At 46.7% G+C, this 17,660-nt stretch overlaps 1 protein-coding gene and 1 long non-coding RNA gene across 2 annotated transcripts in view; one reads left to right on the top strand and one right to left on the bottom strand.

Moving 5' to 3' along the window:
* Positions 1-17,660, bottom strand: part of LOC124284542 (phospholipase DDHD2-like) — a 72,959-nt gene that overhangs the window by 28,915 nt on the left and 26,384 nt on the right.
* The window catches only part of LOC124284557, a 37,565-nt gene that overhangs the window by 4,340 nt on the left and 15,565 nt on the right, over positions 1-17,660 (top strand). The window contains exon 2 of the long non-coding RNA XR_006900585.1: positions 86-87. This is a non-coding gene — a long non-coding RNA (uncharacterized LOC124284557). The remainder of the gene's footprint in view (positions 1-85; positions 88-17,660) is intronic.

The raw sequence follows: 17,660 nt of genomic DNA, 5'->3' as shown, positions 1-17,660 counted from the left end.
TGAATCTCTGACATCCTGGCTGCTGTTGCTAGGGATAGCAGGAACAAAGTTTTCTGTGTCAGAATTCCGAATGATGTTGATTCAGTGGTTCATATGCCTCACTTGTGAGGTGTTGGAGCCACTATATTTAGATCTATGCTGGGCGTGAAATCTCTGTTTCTGATCTTCCAATGGATACTTGCGTGATGAGCCAGTAACTCTGGGGTCTTGCGTCAACTTGTACCGTTCTCTTGGTGCGACAGGAGCATGTGCAGAGATATATTTGATAATGTTGAGCGCTTTTAGGCGTTTAGTCTGTAAGTAGGTAACATAAGTAGTCAGCCACTTGTGGATGTGTAGCATATCTAGCTGTAAATCCTTTCTTTGCAGCATAATTTTCAAAACTGTGCCACTTGTCGCTCGGTACAAGTTCGCGAGTGGGATGCGTGGGCAAAGCGTGAGCTGCTTTAAGCAAAATCTGGCTGAATAACCTCTCTTGTTTTAGACAGCCTTAATATAGAAGTCCATGCCTTATGTTTGGTGTGAGGGGATGTATTAGTAGATTGAGGTGCTGGAAGTTGTAATATTGGTTATCCGATTTCTTGAATACAGAGTTGGTAACCGCGACCTTGCTAGCCAGTAAGTAGCGACGAAATCATTTGGAGGCTCGAGTTTTTGCTTGATTTTCTGTAACACCTGTAGGATTAGCAGAGTGGTGAAATGGAGCAGCGTCCAGCGTGAGTCCGCTTCCAGATATGCTTGAAGATAAGTCAAGGTTGCGCATGCCTGAGTGGGTCTGGGACTGAGTGATCTGAATGTTGTCAGCTGATTGTTGAAGCAGTGGCAAATAGGTCTCTATTAGTGGAGCTCCTATTTTCTTGATAATTTGTGCGAATATATCTCTTATCGGGCATCCATTCTATCGTGATGGTAGGAGGTGTGGCGAGAGGCGTCTGCTATTACATTCTTTGCTCCTGGAATGTGACATGCTCTGGCATGTATGTTGAATTTATGCAGATTAGATCGAACTTAATTGAAAACATAGAATCAATGGGATTAGAGGGACCTGGTTGGAGCCTTGTTTTGTTATTCATAAAAAAAGCATGCACTGTTGAGATTACATCTGTGAATCATCAATTGGGCATTCTTTAGTAAGAAGTTATCTCCAATGATGTATAAGTGCGTTTACTACTGCTTACATTTCTAGCAAGTTTATGTGTAGTTTGCTCTCTTGATTGCTCCATAACCCTAATGCCCGTCCTGTTGGGGTGTATTGCTCCCCAACCTTGGAAGCGGCAGCGTCTACATAGAGATGTGTTTTTTCAATTCCGGCTCTATTAAAGATTCCATCATGAGCATTAGATCTCTTGAGTCCACCATAGTAGGTGAGGTTTGGCGTGGGGATTGATGGAGCTGAATGGTTGAGGTCGTTGAGATGAGAGTTGATGAGGACCTGTAATGGCCGTAACTGTAGTCTGCCTTTGACTATCATAATCTTGGGCTGGCGTGGAGTAGACCCAACAGGCTCTGCCATTGTCGTGAGTGGTAGCCCGAGTAAGAGTAAGGCTTGAGGGATTGTCTGTTGGATCTTGATCCATCGGTCCTCGATGCTCGACGATCTGATTCTCGCCCGTGAGAAATCGAATGCCTAGAAATTGCAGATCTTGCGTAGGTTCTAGGTCCGACTTGAGTGGATTTACTAACCATCCCTAGCTGTGTTTGATGATGAAGTTTAACTGTAGTCTGAGGCGGCTGTGGATCTGGATCCACTTGTATCCATCGTTAGAATTAGAGCGCTCATTAGTCATTGGCGATGTAGGTAAGAAAGACGATAGAGTTTAGGTCACTCTTATGTACATGTGAATAACCAGAGGGCGATGAGATTCGAAGGTAGTACTTTCCATTGTAATGCAGCCAGAATCTGAGTGTAAACCGAAGGTATTTCCTGGAGTCAGGATGTATTGGGATGTCAATATATTGCAGATCTATGCTGACTATGTAGTCTGGGACTAATTAAGTGCGTAATTGTGGTAGGTGTATCATGCGAAGCGGCTGGCCGGTTTGCGTAGATGATCTCTGTTGAACATGCTCATATTGTACATGAGGCCAGAAACTTTCCTTGGAATTTTTCTTGGGCACCTAGGAAAACTGGGGGAGTAGAAGCCTGGTTCGATGTTTACTTGGTCCAGTACTTCTATGGCCTGCTTGGTTAGGAGCGTTGATACGCTTCTCTTAACTTTATTAGTTGTAGAGCCTGGAAGTCGAACCTGGAGGATGACTGTCAGTGCTTGGCTGATGGCCTATAGTTGTATTTGATATCCGTGCTGTAGGATGTTGGATACATATGGATCTCTAGGAATCCCCAGTTTCCCCAGTGCAGTTGAAGGCGTCCACCCACTTGTGATGGTTATGCGGCTGGGGGTGGAAGACTCCAACCGTTCGAACCTGTCCTTCATCGGTTTATGAGATTCGCATGGGGAGCCTCTGCATGACCCTCGTCTTCCAGATCCTCCCCTGTAATTGCCATATGGGTGGCGAAGACTCTTTGCTCCTCTTACACTTGCCATCTTCCTGTCCAGTGCTTTCTGTGGAGCCGGAGGGAACCCGATTTGCCTGAGTACCTCTCGAAGTTTGTCTGATAGTAGCTTGCTAAGCGTATCCATAGACTTTATCATGAAGTACCTCTTGAGTCTTTGAGAGACTTCTTTAGAGACTTTGTCTATGTTTCCATCAAAAAGATTAACCAGGTGATGACCAGGGGGCTGTGTGGAGTGATCACGGTGAAGTTATCACCCACTTACAGGAGGCGAGACCTTGGCCGACTGAGCCCATAGCTATAGCTGGGATAGTGCTGTCAAGTGATCCGTTAGGAACTGCTGGTCAGCTTCTTCTGCATGAGGAGGGAGGGCGAGTAAATCCTCCTGTCGTCCTCAGATGTAGAGTCTCAGAACTTCGTGAGGAGAGTTTAGATTGACTATTCTTGATCTGTTCAGACCAAAAGAACATCCTCCTTGACATGGTTTCCATCTGGACTGAGCTTGGGTCATCTATTCTGTAAGTCTTGGACTTGGCATCACTGATCATCTTATAGTTTATCATGTCGATATCTTGTGCCTTGTAAAGGGTCCATGTTGTGACCTGAAATGTCGTACATGTGGTGTCTCTGTGATTTATTGGCTTTACTAAAGGGCTGTATCCAGATAAGCTGCTTTTACGCTGCTGCTCGGGTCAATCGGGAGGTAAGGTGATTGTCAGCATCATCTTCCTTCATAAGATAATAATGTGGGGCTGATTTCTACGTTCTTAGGCGGGGAGGATAGTTCAAGACTATTCACCATCAGTATCTTATTTCCTGCATTTAGGAAAATCACGATACCATCTTCATCTTCTGACATTCGGGTCACAGATAATGTGTTGATGCTCCTCCGATGGTAGTGACTGAGGTGGAGTCCTTGATGATCTGTCACGTGGAGAATCTGGTCGTGGATCGTGAGGTTGTCCGTGGTGAGCAGGACTAGCCAGAGTAAAGCGTCTATAAGGTGACCTTGGCGAGCAGCTCTCGGTGAATCCATAGTGATCTTCTAGATGAGGGGATGACTTGGAGCCCACTTAACCTTACGTGAAGGTTGAAGTCGAGGTCAGTGTGGGATGAGAGGATCTTGCCCATGAGCGTCTCTCTGGTCATCAAGGGTCGAGGTAGGTGAAGCAGTGCGAGTCGCTGTGAAGCCTTCGTGAATGCTGAGGATCAGGAGTCCTTCGTGAGGCGGGCTGGGTGTATGCCCTTGCCCCGCGGGCGTGTAAAGCGGGCTGGAGTACTTCACAGCGGGCGTGTGAGAGGCTGAGCTGGAGTGGCCCTAAGGCGAGCAACTGTGGCCGAGGCTGGAGCGGCCAGCCCTACAGCGGACTGAAGTGTCCGAAGGCTGAAGTGCGCCCGCTATGATGGGAGGTGACTCCTAGAGGCCTCTGTGAACCAGTGCTTGATCTTCCATCAACTTCATTATGTGGTTCATCAGGTGCGTCTGGGGCCGGTCTGCTGAAATGGTTGCTGCCTTTTCTATGATAGTAGTGGCCGGGACCCTCAGGAAGATTCTCTGACATCAGTGTAGGTGCCTCAGACTGCGTGCTGATCTGCGCTGATGTTATAGTTACTTCGACACTGGCGCTTCTTCCGCCCGTAAATCTGGTATGATGATCGGTTGATCATCATCATACATAACTAACTCTGCTTAAAGGGAACAATCTGGCTGAGAAAGTACTGCTGGACTTCGTTGAGTTTCCCCTTTGGCGTGGATGTAGCCCTGGGGGAGTGCGGAGTCTGCGTTGTGGCGGCGTGGAAGCCCTCTAGTCTTTGGCTGCGGCAGCCGGGATGTCGAGGGATGCAGGTAACGCTTCTTGGAGATGGCGGACTCGTCCAGCCTCTCCTCGAGGGTAACTCTAGCCCAGGAACACCAGGCGGGAGGGTAGATCCGACAGCAGTTGACAGGAGTAAGGGCTCGGTGTATTAGCCATGGCTAAAATCTGTTTCACGTGACCTATCTGCTGCAGCGTCTCAAGGCGCAAAATAAATATTATCAAAGGCAGAATTGGATAAATTAGTACAATAATTACAATGTGAAACAGTAGAGCATGGCGTAGTACAACTAGGGCATATTAAATCTGTGGGTCAGCAGCAGAAAAACGTAATTTACAAATGGTGCAGATTTTCATCAACGCAATCTACTGAACAAACAAGGAGTCCCGTGAATAAAACAGTAGAAACCGAATAAATATCAATGCATTATGTTGAAGGATACTAGCTACACCTCTATAGAAGCCTATGAGAGGTAAATAACTAAGAATAAACAAAGGATATAATGTGTAGGGAGACACAGAGCTCCTCTCATCCTGCTCACTGGGCCGAAGAAGGGAGTGAGGCATGTGGCAAGAGGTGGCGCCCTCGTTCAGCGCCAAATGGCTGGGAAGGAGACAACTCTTGGTGAGTACTAATTAGTGATTTTACATTGAAGGGAGCTTCAATTGGGAGATACAAGTGTTCCACTGTGTTAGCAAGAAGAAGAAGACAAACAAAATAGCATGAGTCAGGATAAGGAAAAATTATGTTTTTCTGATGCTCTGACGCTGAGACACTGATAATGGACAAGTGAAGACTCTCTGCCAGTAACATCCATGACTGGCCAGGGCAAACAGGTTGGTGGAGTTGGAAGCTCTCTATAGGTTTCTCTTACAGCTTCAAAGTCCACTCCGCCACGGCCTTCATTCAGCTGCCCCATACACAGGTCATCATCATGGCTGGAGGCTACAGCTGCACAACAACAAAGCAGTGGAGATACACTCAGTGGGATTCAGATACCGTGACGAAAAAGCTTCAGGTATGTTGCATCACCTTGATCACAGCTCTGCCATGCATAGTGATAAGTAGAAGTCTACATTAAAGTGTTTTAAGTTACAACAGGCACAGATATCTCTGTTAGGGGAGTCATAGGAGGCAGTCATAGTTACAATCACTTTGTGAAAACAGGCACAGATATCTCTGTTAAAGGAGTCATAGGAGGCAGTCATAGTTACAATCACTTTGTGAAAACAGGCACAGATATCTCTGTTAAAAGGAGTCATAGGAAGCAGTCCTTAGTTACAATCACTTTGTGAAAACAGGCACAGATATCTCTGTTAAAGGAGGTCATGGGAGGCAGTCATAGTTAAAATCACTTTGTGAAAACAGGCACAGATATCTCTGTTAAAAGAAGTCATAGTTACAATCACTTTGTGAAAACAGGCACAGATATATCTGTTGAAGGAGTCATAGGAAGCAGTCATAGTTACAATCACTTTGTGAAAACAGGCACAGATATCTCTGTTAAAGAGGAGTCATAGGGAGGCAGTCATAGTTACAATCACTTTGTGAAAACAGGCACAGATATCTCTGTTAAAGAAGTCATAGTTACAATCACTTTGTGAAAACAGGCACAGATATCCCTGTTAAAGGAGTCATAGGAAGCAGTCATAATTACAGGGTCCTCTTGCACATAGCGATCTTAGTATTGTGATTATCTTACATGTATGTTAGAATATGGGACTTACATCATCTTAATGCTAAGATGGCTTTTGTCTAAATGAACCAAGGAGCATGAAACTAAGTCAATCCTTAAAGAGAGTTAGACCTGATAAAAAGTCTGTCCACTGGTGATATGAACATATCCCTGAACAGACACCTTGGAAGCCTCTTAAGGTTTGGTTTTGGTTGTTGTTTTAACCCGCGTGCCAGCAATATTCCAGCTATATGGCAGCGGTATGTAAATAATCGAGTCTGGACCAGACAATCCAGTGATCAACAGCATGATGATTATTGATCTACACAACTGGGATAGCGGTGGCATGTGTGAACCAAGTCGCACCCAATCCGTTAGTGCGCCTCTTATAAGCGACAAGCATGTGGGTTGCTAGAAAACCTCTGGAGGACTACAAAATTACATACAAGACACGTTTGATTAGAAAGGGGTCAGTTATCAGTATTTATATTCCACGCGTTACAGTTGAGATTAGAAAGGGTACTGATGTTTAGTCATCGGAGTCGCCGTGTACTGCCAGACTCACATCGGTCCTCAGCTTGTCCCTCCTCACTCTGCAGCTGCTGCTGGATGGCAGCAGGTGTCCTCACTTGTCCACCTCCTCCTGCACAGGCTCCTCCGAGGGGTGGAGGCGCCACTTGCGGTGCATCATCCCGCCAAAGAGGCATGGATGGAGTTCACATGTGCTCCTCAGGGGAGTCCATCAGCTTGTTCTTCAGGTGCTTGTGTCCCTGCCCGGGGTTAAACTCTCTCTCGGTTTCTGCAAATACAGAAACATTCACGATTACATAGCTTGGATTTTACACTGTGGATTTTTAGAAATAGTTATAGCATCAGTAATGCTCAAAAGGAATGAAATTTTTAGAGTAAAATTAATATTTTATACTTATCCTGACTCATGCTTATTGCTTGTCTTCTTCTTCTTGCGAACATAGTGGAACCGTGTATCTCCCAATTGAAGTTCCTTCAATTAAAAATCACTAATTAGTACTCACCACGAGTTACCTCCCTTCCACAAGCGGGGAGCGAGGGCCCACCTGAACCCATGTGCCTCCTCTCTCCTTTTGTTTTGAGCCCGACACTTTATTTTTCGAAGAAATCCAAAGTGTTAAGTGGGGAGGGCGGGAGGGCTTACCTCATGAGTCAGGATAAGTATAAAATATTAATTTTACTCTAAAAATTTCATATTTTTCCTTATCCTGACTCATGCTAATGCTGTAGAATCCGAGGGAAAGGAGGTGGGAATATATATACTTTGGATTTTAATAATTAGTGATTTGAACTGTGATGATTGTAATAACCCTATGGGAACTTCATAAAGGCACTGAACTGATGAATTCCTGCTGTTTAACTTATCAGCTGCCATATAAAGGTTATTACAATTTATAGAATATATGATAAAAGTATATACAACATTAATGTAAGCTGAAGCTATTAATGTGATAATATAAACTTCTGTGAGTTTATAGTGGATACTTTTATAAATTAACCAAAGTATTAAGCTTAAGATATGCATATATTTAAGCTATAATAGTATAGTACTGTGCTTAAGATATAATTATAACTTAAGCTGTATAATAGTAACCAACTCCTTAGAGTTTGTTAGCTAATACATTTATGCATATGACCATATGACTGAGCTTAAGGATTGATGAAACTTAAGCTGAACATATATATATAGTAGCAAAACTCCTAGGAGTTGTAAGCTTATATATAGTATGATATAAAAACCATAGTACTGAGCTTAAGATAATAAATTAAACTTAAGCAAAATATATAGATAGCATGTAGCTATTAGTACTGTTATCAGATAAGTATAAAATCTGTAAGATAGACTTATCTTCTCCGTGGAACTGTCAACTGTTGGCGAGGACCATGGGACCCGAAATGGTGGATACCTGAGGCGTCCTCGGTGGTGATATCTCTCAGATAGTGGTTGGCAAACACCATATCGGATCTCCAGAAACATCCCTCCATTATGGTATTCAGCGAGCAATTCCCATGTAGAAGCGAGAGTTGAGGCTAGCAGCTCTAATTTAAGTGAGGATTAGAAGCTCTTGGAGGGTCGAGTCCTGCAGCCTTGTAGGCCGCGTAGTATGACAGTTCTGATCAGATAGAGATGCGTAGTGCATTGAGACTTCCGTCTGCGTAGCTGTAGATATAGGGATAAATAATCTCTTGAATTTCCCTCTGCTCTGTTTGGATCGTTGGAGATATATTTTCAGTGCCCTCACTGGGCATAGTGATAGATCCATCGTATCATGCGGTCCAAGTATGGATGAGAGAGCTGGGGCGTGGAATAATCTGTCTGGTTGACCTGGCAGTTGGTTTTAAGCTATAAAATCCCAGCGAAGTCCCAGATGGCGATGTTATGAATATCATCAAAGCGTGTTCTCTAAGTAATCCAAAGCGTGAATCTCTGACATCCTGGCGGCCGTAGCTAGTGCTAACAGGAATAAGGTTTTGTGGGTCAGTGATTCAAAGCGATGTAGATAGCAATGGTTCATAAGCCTCACTAGTGAGGTGTTGGAGCACTATATTTAGATCCCAGGCTGGAGCGTGAAACTTCCGTTTCTGATCCTCCAATCGGGCAGCTTCGTAACAAAGCGAGTAACTCTGGTGTTTTGTTAACTTGGCCCGTTAGCATAGTTATGACAGAACTTATGGCTGCAAGATAAGTGGACAAGGTTGAGCCTTTTAGATTCTTAGTTTGCCGTAGATAACATAAGAAATCTGCCACTTGAGGATGTGTAGCATATCTGGCTGTAAATCCTTTCTTAGCAGCGTAATTGACAAAACTGTGCCATTTGTCATCGTACAAGTTCTGAGTTGAGTTACGTAGTGCAAAGCGTGACGCTTTAGCAGCTCTGGCAGAATAACCTCTCTTATTCAGACATGCCTTGATACAATCCATGCGTGAAGTTGGAATGCTTCTGGTGTTTTTTAGTGCACTTGTTTGGTGTCGCGGATGTATCAATAGATTGGCGTTGTGGGAGCTGAAGAATTGGTTTTCCATTACTTGAATGAGATCTGGAAACCAAGTTCTTGCTGGCCAGTAGAGTAGCGACTAAAATCAGATGGAGGCTCTGCGTTTGACTGATTTTCTGTAAGACTTGTGGGATCAGCAGCTGGAAGCGGAAAAGCGTCTGGCGTTGAGTCTCTCCACGATATGCTTAGTCGTCCGTTGCCCATGCTAGTGGGTCTGGCACTGGCGACCACGAATGTTGTCAGTTGCTTGTTGAATCAGTGGCGAATAGGTCTATCAGTGGAGATCCTATTTCCATGATTATTTGATTGAATATCTCTGTGTGGAGCATCCATTCTGTCGTGGCGGTTGGTGTGGCGAGAGAGGCGTCTGCTAATACATTCTTTGCTCCTGGAATGTGGCAAGCTCTGGCGTGTATGTTTAGATTGTCGATTAAATCGAACAGTCTGAAACATCGAGTCAGTAGGTTCTGTGACCTTGTTGAACCTTGTTTGTTCACATAAAAGCGCCACTGTTGAATTGTCTGTGTGAACCATCAACTGGCGTTCTGTAGTATGTTGCTCCAGTGACTTATGGCGTTTATGACTGCTTGCATCTCTAGCAGATTTATGTGACATTTGCTCTCTTGATTGCTCCATAGGCCTGGCTGTCCTGCCAGCAAGGTGGGCTCCCCAACCTTGTAGTGGCAGCGTCTCGTAGAGATGTGTGTTTCGATTCGGCTCTACTAAGGAGGCGCCTGCGCAAACATTCAATCTCTTGGTCCACCAGAGTAGATGTGGTTTGACATAATCTGGTAGACTGAATGGTAGAGGGTCCTCGAGATGAGCATTGATGAGGACTTGTAGCGGGCGTAATTGAAGCCTGCCTCTGACTGTCAAGTCTTGAGCTGATGTGAGTAGTCCCAATAGGCTCTGCCACTGTCGTAGTGGTAGCGGAGAGAGTAGGAGCTTGAGGAATAAGTTGTTGGATCTTGATCCATCTGTCCTCGGGACTACAATACGATTCTGAGCTGTTAGAAATCGTATACCTAGAAATTGCAGATCTTGCGTTGGTTCTAGGTCCGACTTGAGTAGATTTACTAACCATCCTAATTGTGTTAGTAGCTTGATTATAAAGTTCAGCTGTAGTCTGAGGCGCTGTGGATCTGGATCCACTTGTATACCGTCGTCTAGGTAAAAGCTGCGAAGACCTTGGCGATGTAGGTATGAGACAATAGGCTTGGTCACTCTTGTGAATACCCAAAGGGGCGATGTGATTCGAAGGAAGAACCTTCCATTGGTAATGTTTCCCGTCTAGGATAAATCTTAGATATTTCCTTGAGTTGGGATGAATCGAATGTGTAGATATCGTCTTGCAAATCTATGCTGGCCATGTAATCTTTGGGACGAATTAAATGCGAAGTTGCGGTAAGTGTATCATCTGCGAAGCGTTGGTGGTTTGCATAGATATTCTCTGTTGAAGATGCTCATGTTGTATATGAGGCGAAACTTCTCCTTGGAATTTTTCTTGGCACTAGGAAAACTGGGGAGTAGAAACCTGAATGCGATGTTTAGTTGATCCAGAACTTCTAAGGCCTGTTTGTTTAGTAGAGTAAGTACTGTTTCTCTTAACATAGGTAGTTGTGCGGTTGAGCGTTGAACCCTGGGGGTTGACTGTTAGCGGAGGCTTGGCCTTGAGTTGTATTAGATATCCGTGCTGTAGGATGTTGGATACATATGGATCTTGTAGTATTCCCCAGTTTTCCCAGTGTAGCTGAAGGCGTCCACCCACTTGAGACGGTTGTACTGGAACGGCTGGGGGTGGAAGACTCCAGTCGTTCCGAACCTGAATTTCATCGTCTAAATCCACGGGCACCTCTGGATGATCTGCCTCTAGCTGATCCTCCCCTAAATTTGTTGTATGGGCGACGAAAAGAATCCTTGGGATCTTTAGCTGCAGCTAATTTCTTGTCCCGTGCTTTCTGTAGCCCCGAAAACTTAGACTTGCCTGAGTATCTCTGTGTTGACTGTTTAATGGCGTTAAGCTAAGGTATCCATGGATCTGATCATAAGAACCTCTCTTGAGTCTTTAGATACTTCTTTGGAGACCTTGTCTATGTTGCCACCAAACAGTAAGGGCGATGACCATGGAGCTGTGTATAGAGATTCTGTAAATTGCTTATCCCAAGAGCAGGAGGCTAGTAAGCCTTGCCGACGAGCCATGGTAGTAGTTTCAGTAAGCTGATAGGTGCTCTGTAAGAAATTGGTGGTCTCTTTTCTGCATGAGTAGAGCTGAGTAGATCATTCTATCTTCCTCCTCTGTAGAATTCTTGAACTTGGTGATGAGAGTTTCATTAATCGTTCTAGATCTATTCAATCCAAGAACATCCTCCTGGCGATGGTATCTAGTTGGCCGAATTTGCGATCGTCTACTTTGTAACTTCTGGACTTGGCATGGCTGATTAATTTAAAGTTGTCATCAATATCCTGGGCCTTGAAAAGGGGTCCATATTGTGTCCAACAAATTTCTTGGCATTGAAGACCGGGAAATGTGTAGATTGGACTTTTGAAGATTTGGAACAGGCTGTATCCAAATTAGCTGGTACGCTGCAATCGGATCAATAGGAGGTAAGGTGATATTGTCTACATCATCATCCTTCATCAGGTAAGTCTGAGTTGAATTCTCGTTCTTGATGGGAAGCAAGTTGTAACTCATTCACCATCCAGTATCTGATCTCAGCATCTGAGAAAATGATACCTTCTTCCTCTGATGTAGGGTCACATGTGGAGTCCTAGATCTGTAGGAAGATCTATGAGGAGGACTGTGGTGAGCGGACTGGCCAGTGGCTAGTGTAAGGAGACCTTGGAGGAGACATCCTCGTGAGCGCTGGGGACTTGCGAAGCTCTTCTAAATCTTCTGGGCGAGGTAGATATGGAGCCACTTAGCCTTCGCGACCTTAGCGAATGTATCGAGTCAGTGTCGAATCGACATATGGCTTGCCCATGAAGCGACCTCTGTGTTCTACAGGGTGTGGGCTCGGCGAGCGCTCCTTCTCCTTGATGTCCCTGATGGATAGGCTCTAGCTCCTTGGCGGGCTGACCTGGGACTTCCTTTGCGAAGTGATAAGCTCTGGGCTGGGTTGCCCTTCCATGGCGGGCGTTTTTGTGGGCTCTGGGGCCCCTACTGCGAAGCCAAAGCGGGCTCTGGGGCCCTGTATGACTTATTAAGTGTTGGGCTCTGGGGCCCGTGGCTCTGGGGCCTCTGTAAGCCGTAACGGTCCTCCATCAGTCTCATGATTTGGTTAACCAGGTGCGTCTGGGACAGTCTGCGCTGGCGTTGAGGTGGCCTCTCTGTGAAAGTGGCCGGGACCCTCAATGCGTAAACTCAGAAGCGTCAGCGTAGGCATCTCTGGTTGCGTGTTTATCTGCGCTGTAGTGGCGGTAGCAGATACTGGGCGTTTCTTATGGCGTACATCTGGAATGATAATCGGAATGTCATCATCATATAAACATAATTCTGAGACACAGGTAGAATATCGGAGGCAAAATTATTTGTAGTTTTTCGTAGATTTCCCTTTTGTGAAGCTGTGGACCTGGGGGTTGAAGCGTGCGTTGAGATGATGTGGGCGCTTTCCTAGTCTTAGACTGAGAAGGCGGAATGTCTTGAGATGCAGGTAAACTTCTTGGACATAGCGGACTGCGTCCCAGCTTATCCCGAGGAAACTCCGGCATGCCACCAGCGGTGGCGGGTTAGATCAGTCAACAGTTGACAGGGTATAATAGCTTCCGATCTATTAGCCATGACTGAAGATTGTTTTGCGAGATTTATCTGCCTTCCGTCTCAAAAGCGGAACATAAATATTTATCAAAGGCAGAAATTGGTAAATTAATACATAATTTACAGCGAGAAACAATAGAACATGGAGTAATGCAACTAGGGCATTTTAAATGTGGATCGGTGGCGGAATAATAGCGTAGTTTACAACCTGTGCAGATTCTCATGAGCGTAAACTGCTGAACAAACCACGGAACCGTGAATAAAACAGCAGAAACCACGACTAATAATCAATGCAAGTTGAATAAGGATACTAGTTACACCTCTATAACTGAATATGAAAAAACAAGGATAACTCCTTAACTGACATACCTAGTTGTTTGTGAAGAAAACAACTCATTCCCACATGGTGGTCCGTGGAAGGAAACACAAGGCAGGAGGGTCACTTTCTTGAGGGAATGGCGAGTTGCTGAGCAACCACCAATGGTCGAAGCTGTGGACATCATTAACGTCCTTGACAGCCATGTCCACGCAAGTAATGACTGGCAAACACTGTGTCCGACCGCCAAAAACAACCTTGCATAATGGATGACACAGTGCAATTACTGTGAAGTGCCATAGTCGAAGCAAGTGCTCGAATCTCGTGGGGATGAGAGGGGCGTAGGGAGTGGTCCAGCCCAGCCGCTTTATATGCCTGAAGAATGGTTGTTTCTTAACCATAAGGCAATAGTGTTTTTGCTGACATCTGACTGCGGCGCCGGGACAGTGGAAGAAATAAACGTTTCCTTGTACCACGAACGCGCCTTTGCAGTCTGCGATCAATGTAAGTTTTGAAGCCTGAATCCGGACATAACAGTAATTCCGCGTCGTCTTCAGAGCCAACAATAGATGATAATGGCGGGATGGAAAACTGGCGATCAGGTTGTCCTGGTAGTTGGTTTTAGCGATGAAATCCCAACACATACCTAAGTGCACAGAACCATGACGGCGGCGTTCAAACTTGATCCTAGTCCACGTCAAGGGGCGTGAACCTCACTCACTCTAGCCGCGGTAAGCTAATGACAACAGAAATGCCGTCTTCCTGGATAAATCAGCGAGGGAGCGCGTTATCAAGAGGTTCATACGGTGCACCGGGAGATGGTCTAAAACAGTGTTGAGATTCCATGCCGGCGGACGAAACTTCAACTTCTGGTCTTCAAGTCGGAATGGCCCGAAGCATGGCCTGTAATTCTGGGATTTTGGAAATCCTTCTGTCAGTGGGAATCGCTAAAACAGAGCTAATTGCCGCCAAATACATTGGCAATGGTGCCTCCTTCAGGCGCCTGGGCGTTCGGAGATAAAGTAAGAAATCTGCTATGAACTGAGGAGACACAGTCAGCGGATCCTGCTTCTTAGTAACACAAAAGCGTTCAAAGCGACTGCCACTTGTCGTCATACAAATGTCTAGTAGAAGTTCTGTCGCCCGTCGCCAATGGCTTTGGCTGCTCTAGCCGAAAAACCCTTAGCACTCAGTGCTTTCTGCAAATGGTCCATGCGTGCAGATTGAATGGGTCTGGAGCGGATCTGCGGAAGATGGCTGTGAGGGTGCACTAGAACGTTCCTCCACGTGGGTAGAGGGAAGGGATCTCCTACCACTAGACTTTGTAGAGCGGAAACCAGTTCCTGGCTGGCTACCAAGTAGCGACCAAAATTAGTCGTAAGCAAGTTGTCTCCTTGACTTTTGCGAGAACTTTGGGTAATAGAACTGGTGGGCTGGAGCATAATGCAGCGTGAAGTCCCTCCCATGATAGGCTGAGGCATCCACCCCCAAGCCGCTGGATCTGGGACTGGGGACACATACACTGGCAGTTGATGGTTTGGCTGGTGGCAAACAGATCTATGTTTGGATAACCCAGTCGTGACTTAAAAGAGTGAAGGCCTCCTTGTGTAGCAGCATCCACTCCGTGGGGAGCAACTCTGTCGGGTCTCGAGAGGCGTCTGCTAGCATATTGCGGCACTTCGAATATGCCGAACTCTCAACAGAATGTGGAGATCATTCGACCAGTTGAAAGAGCGCAAATGTCTGATCGAGGAGAAACTGTGAGTGTGTCGACCCTTGCCTTCGTTATGTACCATCACGACCGTGGTGTTGTCTGTAGCCACTAGAAGACAAGTTCCTCGCCGTAGTGATGTGCCCAATGATGAATGAGCAGGATCACGGCCTCCAACTCCAGACTGTTTATATGCCAGTTGATGTGTTGACCCGACCACAGGCCGGAGGCTGTCTGGTCGTGTAAGTGGCAGCCCCAACCCTGCAGGGAGAAGCGATCCACGAACAGTTGGCAATCCAGGAGGCTGCTCTGTCAAAGAGACTCCTCCTAAGGCGTTCAATGGGCGAGAGTCCACCAAAGAAGATAAGCGATGTAACTGAGGTGGAAGGCAAAACCCGTTGATGAACGTCTGCCCGGCGAAATGTATGGTTGGAAACGCTGCAGAGGGGCCGAAGTTGAAGCGCCCTCTGCTGGTAAGATCCTCGCGCCCGGCGTCAACAATCCCAGAAGTGACTGCCACTCTCTGAGGGACAGAGGTTGGGAGAGTGCGTGGAATCAGAGACTGAATCTTGTCCCACCTGTCCAGGGGAATCTGAACTAGGGTTCTTGTCCGTCTGGAAATGGCCTCCGATGAGCGTCAGAGTGTGAGTCGGGACAAGCTCCGATTTGTCCAAGTTGACCAGCCACCCCTAGTTGGCGCCCAACAGGCGAGAAGGGTGAAATCCCGTTGTTGTATAAGAAGTGGAAGCAGGTCTAACAGGTGCATAAGGCAATGCGTCCAGATGCGAGTCGAGAAATTGATGCCCCTCAAATGTAGATGCGGGAAATAGGAGTTGTGATACGTGTGAACAACCACGGGGCCGTTGAAATTCAAATGGGAGGACAGCCCATTGGAAATGTTGATTGTTGAAAATAAAGCATGAGTACTTCCTGTATGGCTGGAAGTATTGGAACATGGAGGTATGCATCCTGTAGGTCCAGGCTGATGAGAAAGTCGTTGGCGCATACCATAGATTTGAGGTATTGAGGGGCGTCATTGAGTCACGGAGGGCGTTCCAGGAAAGTCTCGTTGAAATAGGACAGATTGTAGAATCATCCTCATTTTCGCGGACCCTTTCTTCGGCACTAAGAATATTGGAGAATAAAACCTGGTGTTATGATGGGATACGGGAGGAGTTCGATGGCTCTTTTCTCCAACAAAATCAGCTATGTTCTCCGCTAGAAGGTTGTGTTGAACCTGAGAGTGATTGTGCGGGCCGGGAACATTGTCAGAGGTGGATCGAGGAGAGGAGGGAGCGAAACCCCTGCCTCAATATATCGGTGGCGATATGGATCCTCTAGGATGGACCAATTTTCCCAAAAGATCCCTATTCTCCCACCTACGGTGTAGGATAAACTGGGACGACTGGAGGTGGGAGTGTCCAGTCGTCGCGTGTCCCTCACTTCACTTGCCCCTCGCCGTGTCGCCCTGGGGAGCACGGCGGCGTTGATATCCACCCTGTCTGATCTAGGCTTGGCACCACGTCCCCTGCCGAGGCGGTAGCTGAGTTTCTGCACGCCCGAACAGGCGGTCGCCGAGGCTGGTAGGTGTTGGATGGCGTGGAGGCAGGGCGTTGTCCCTTTGAAGCGCTTTCAAAGGCAGTCTCCCTTTGGCAAAATCACACACCTGCCGATAAACATCGCGAATGGCATCGTTAAACAGTGGCGGCGATGACCAGGGTTGGTGGAATAATTTCCGCTGAAATTCGAATCCCATATGAAGAAAGGAGAGGAAGCCTTGCCGACGATTTAATACTTGGCGGCAAAGCGCCCGACCTAAGGTGTTCAATGCGGGTCAGTGATCACTTTACCCCGCCATAGCATCATAGTTGTAAGATGATCCAGTCGATCCGGTTTATTTCCTTAAGATCCTGGTGATGGCATCAGTCGCTGGCGCCAATGCCGATATAGGGCGAAGCATACGCTTAAGCTCTAAGTCCAAAGCGCTGACCCTTGTATCCTGAACTTTATAGGAGGACACAGAGGAAGAACCTGTCACACGTTTCATTTCCTCATCCACCTTAGTCACTGTCTGGGCAAAGTCCAAGCCATGAATAGGATAGTCATCCGCGACGTACTCTAGGCTTTAATAGTTGGGTTGAGAGACATTCCCGCGAAATCTTCATCAAGGGTAGAGAATCTCTCTGACCGCCTCATGTGCTGGTAACATTAAGGAAGGTGAGTCCCAAATAGTAAGTGACTTTGCAACATCAGGGCCTGGTGATGAAGGGACTGGGGCTATTAAACGATCAACAATCCAGTCAAACACGTGATCAAAGCCAAGGTGATTAGAGCCCGTGTCTTCCCTCATAGTCTGGGGCAAAGTCCCTCTCAGAGGACGCGTGAGCGAAGCGGCAAAGGGAGCGACTCGTGCAGAGCGGCGACCTTAGCAGAAGACGCCTTTACTACGAGGTCTCGACCTATGTTAAGCCTGCGAAGACGCGTGGGCTATAGCGGAGGCGTTAGGCGTAGGCACAGGAGCGAACAAAGTTGACAAGATAGGCACCCGATGCTGGAGGGGCAGAAGCGCCCGAAATCGTCCGGAGGTGGCAAAAGGTGGCAAAGCTGGAAGCGCTAGAGAGGAGAAAAGCGCCGATGTAGCTGGTGGCATAAACGGCATAGGCGCTGATGTACCCGGCTTGACCTGATAGTAAAGTCAAAGAGAGTGCTGGCGTGGATACATCAAACTGCTGGTGGCCATGTATGGCGTTTGCATCATAGGCGCCCTGAGGCATTGGAAACCCGTGTATGTGGTTGATCGCGCCAAAGCGCCTGCCCGGGAACACTGGCTGGGGTGTCTGATCACGG

This window comes from Haliotis rubra, unplaced genomic scaffold (assembly GCF_003918875.1).
Source record: "Haliotis rubra isolate DU_JTF1 unplaced genomic scaffold, ASM391887v1 Scf339, whole genome shotgun sequence".
Lineage (NCBI taxonomy): Eukaryota > Metazoa > Mollusca > Gastropoda > Lepetellida > Haliotidae > Haliotis > Haliotis rubra.
This window is presented reverse-complemented; position numbering and strand designations above follow the sequence as displayed.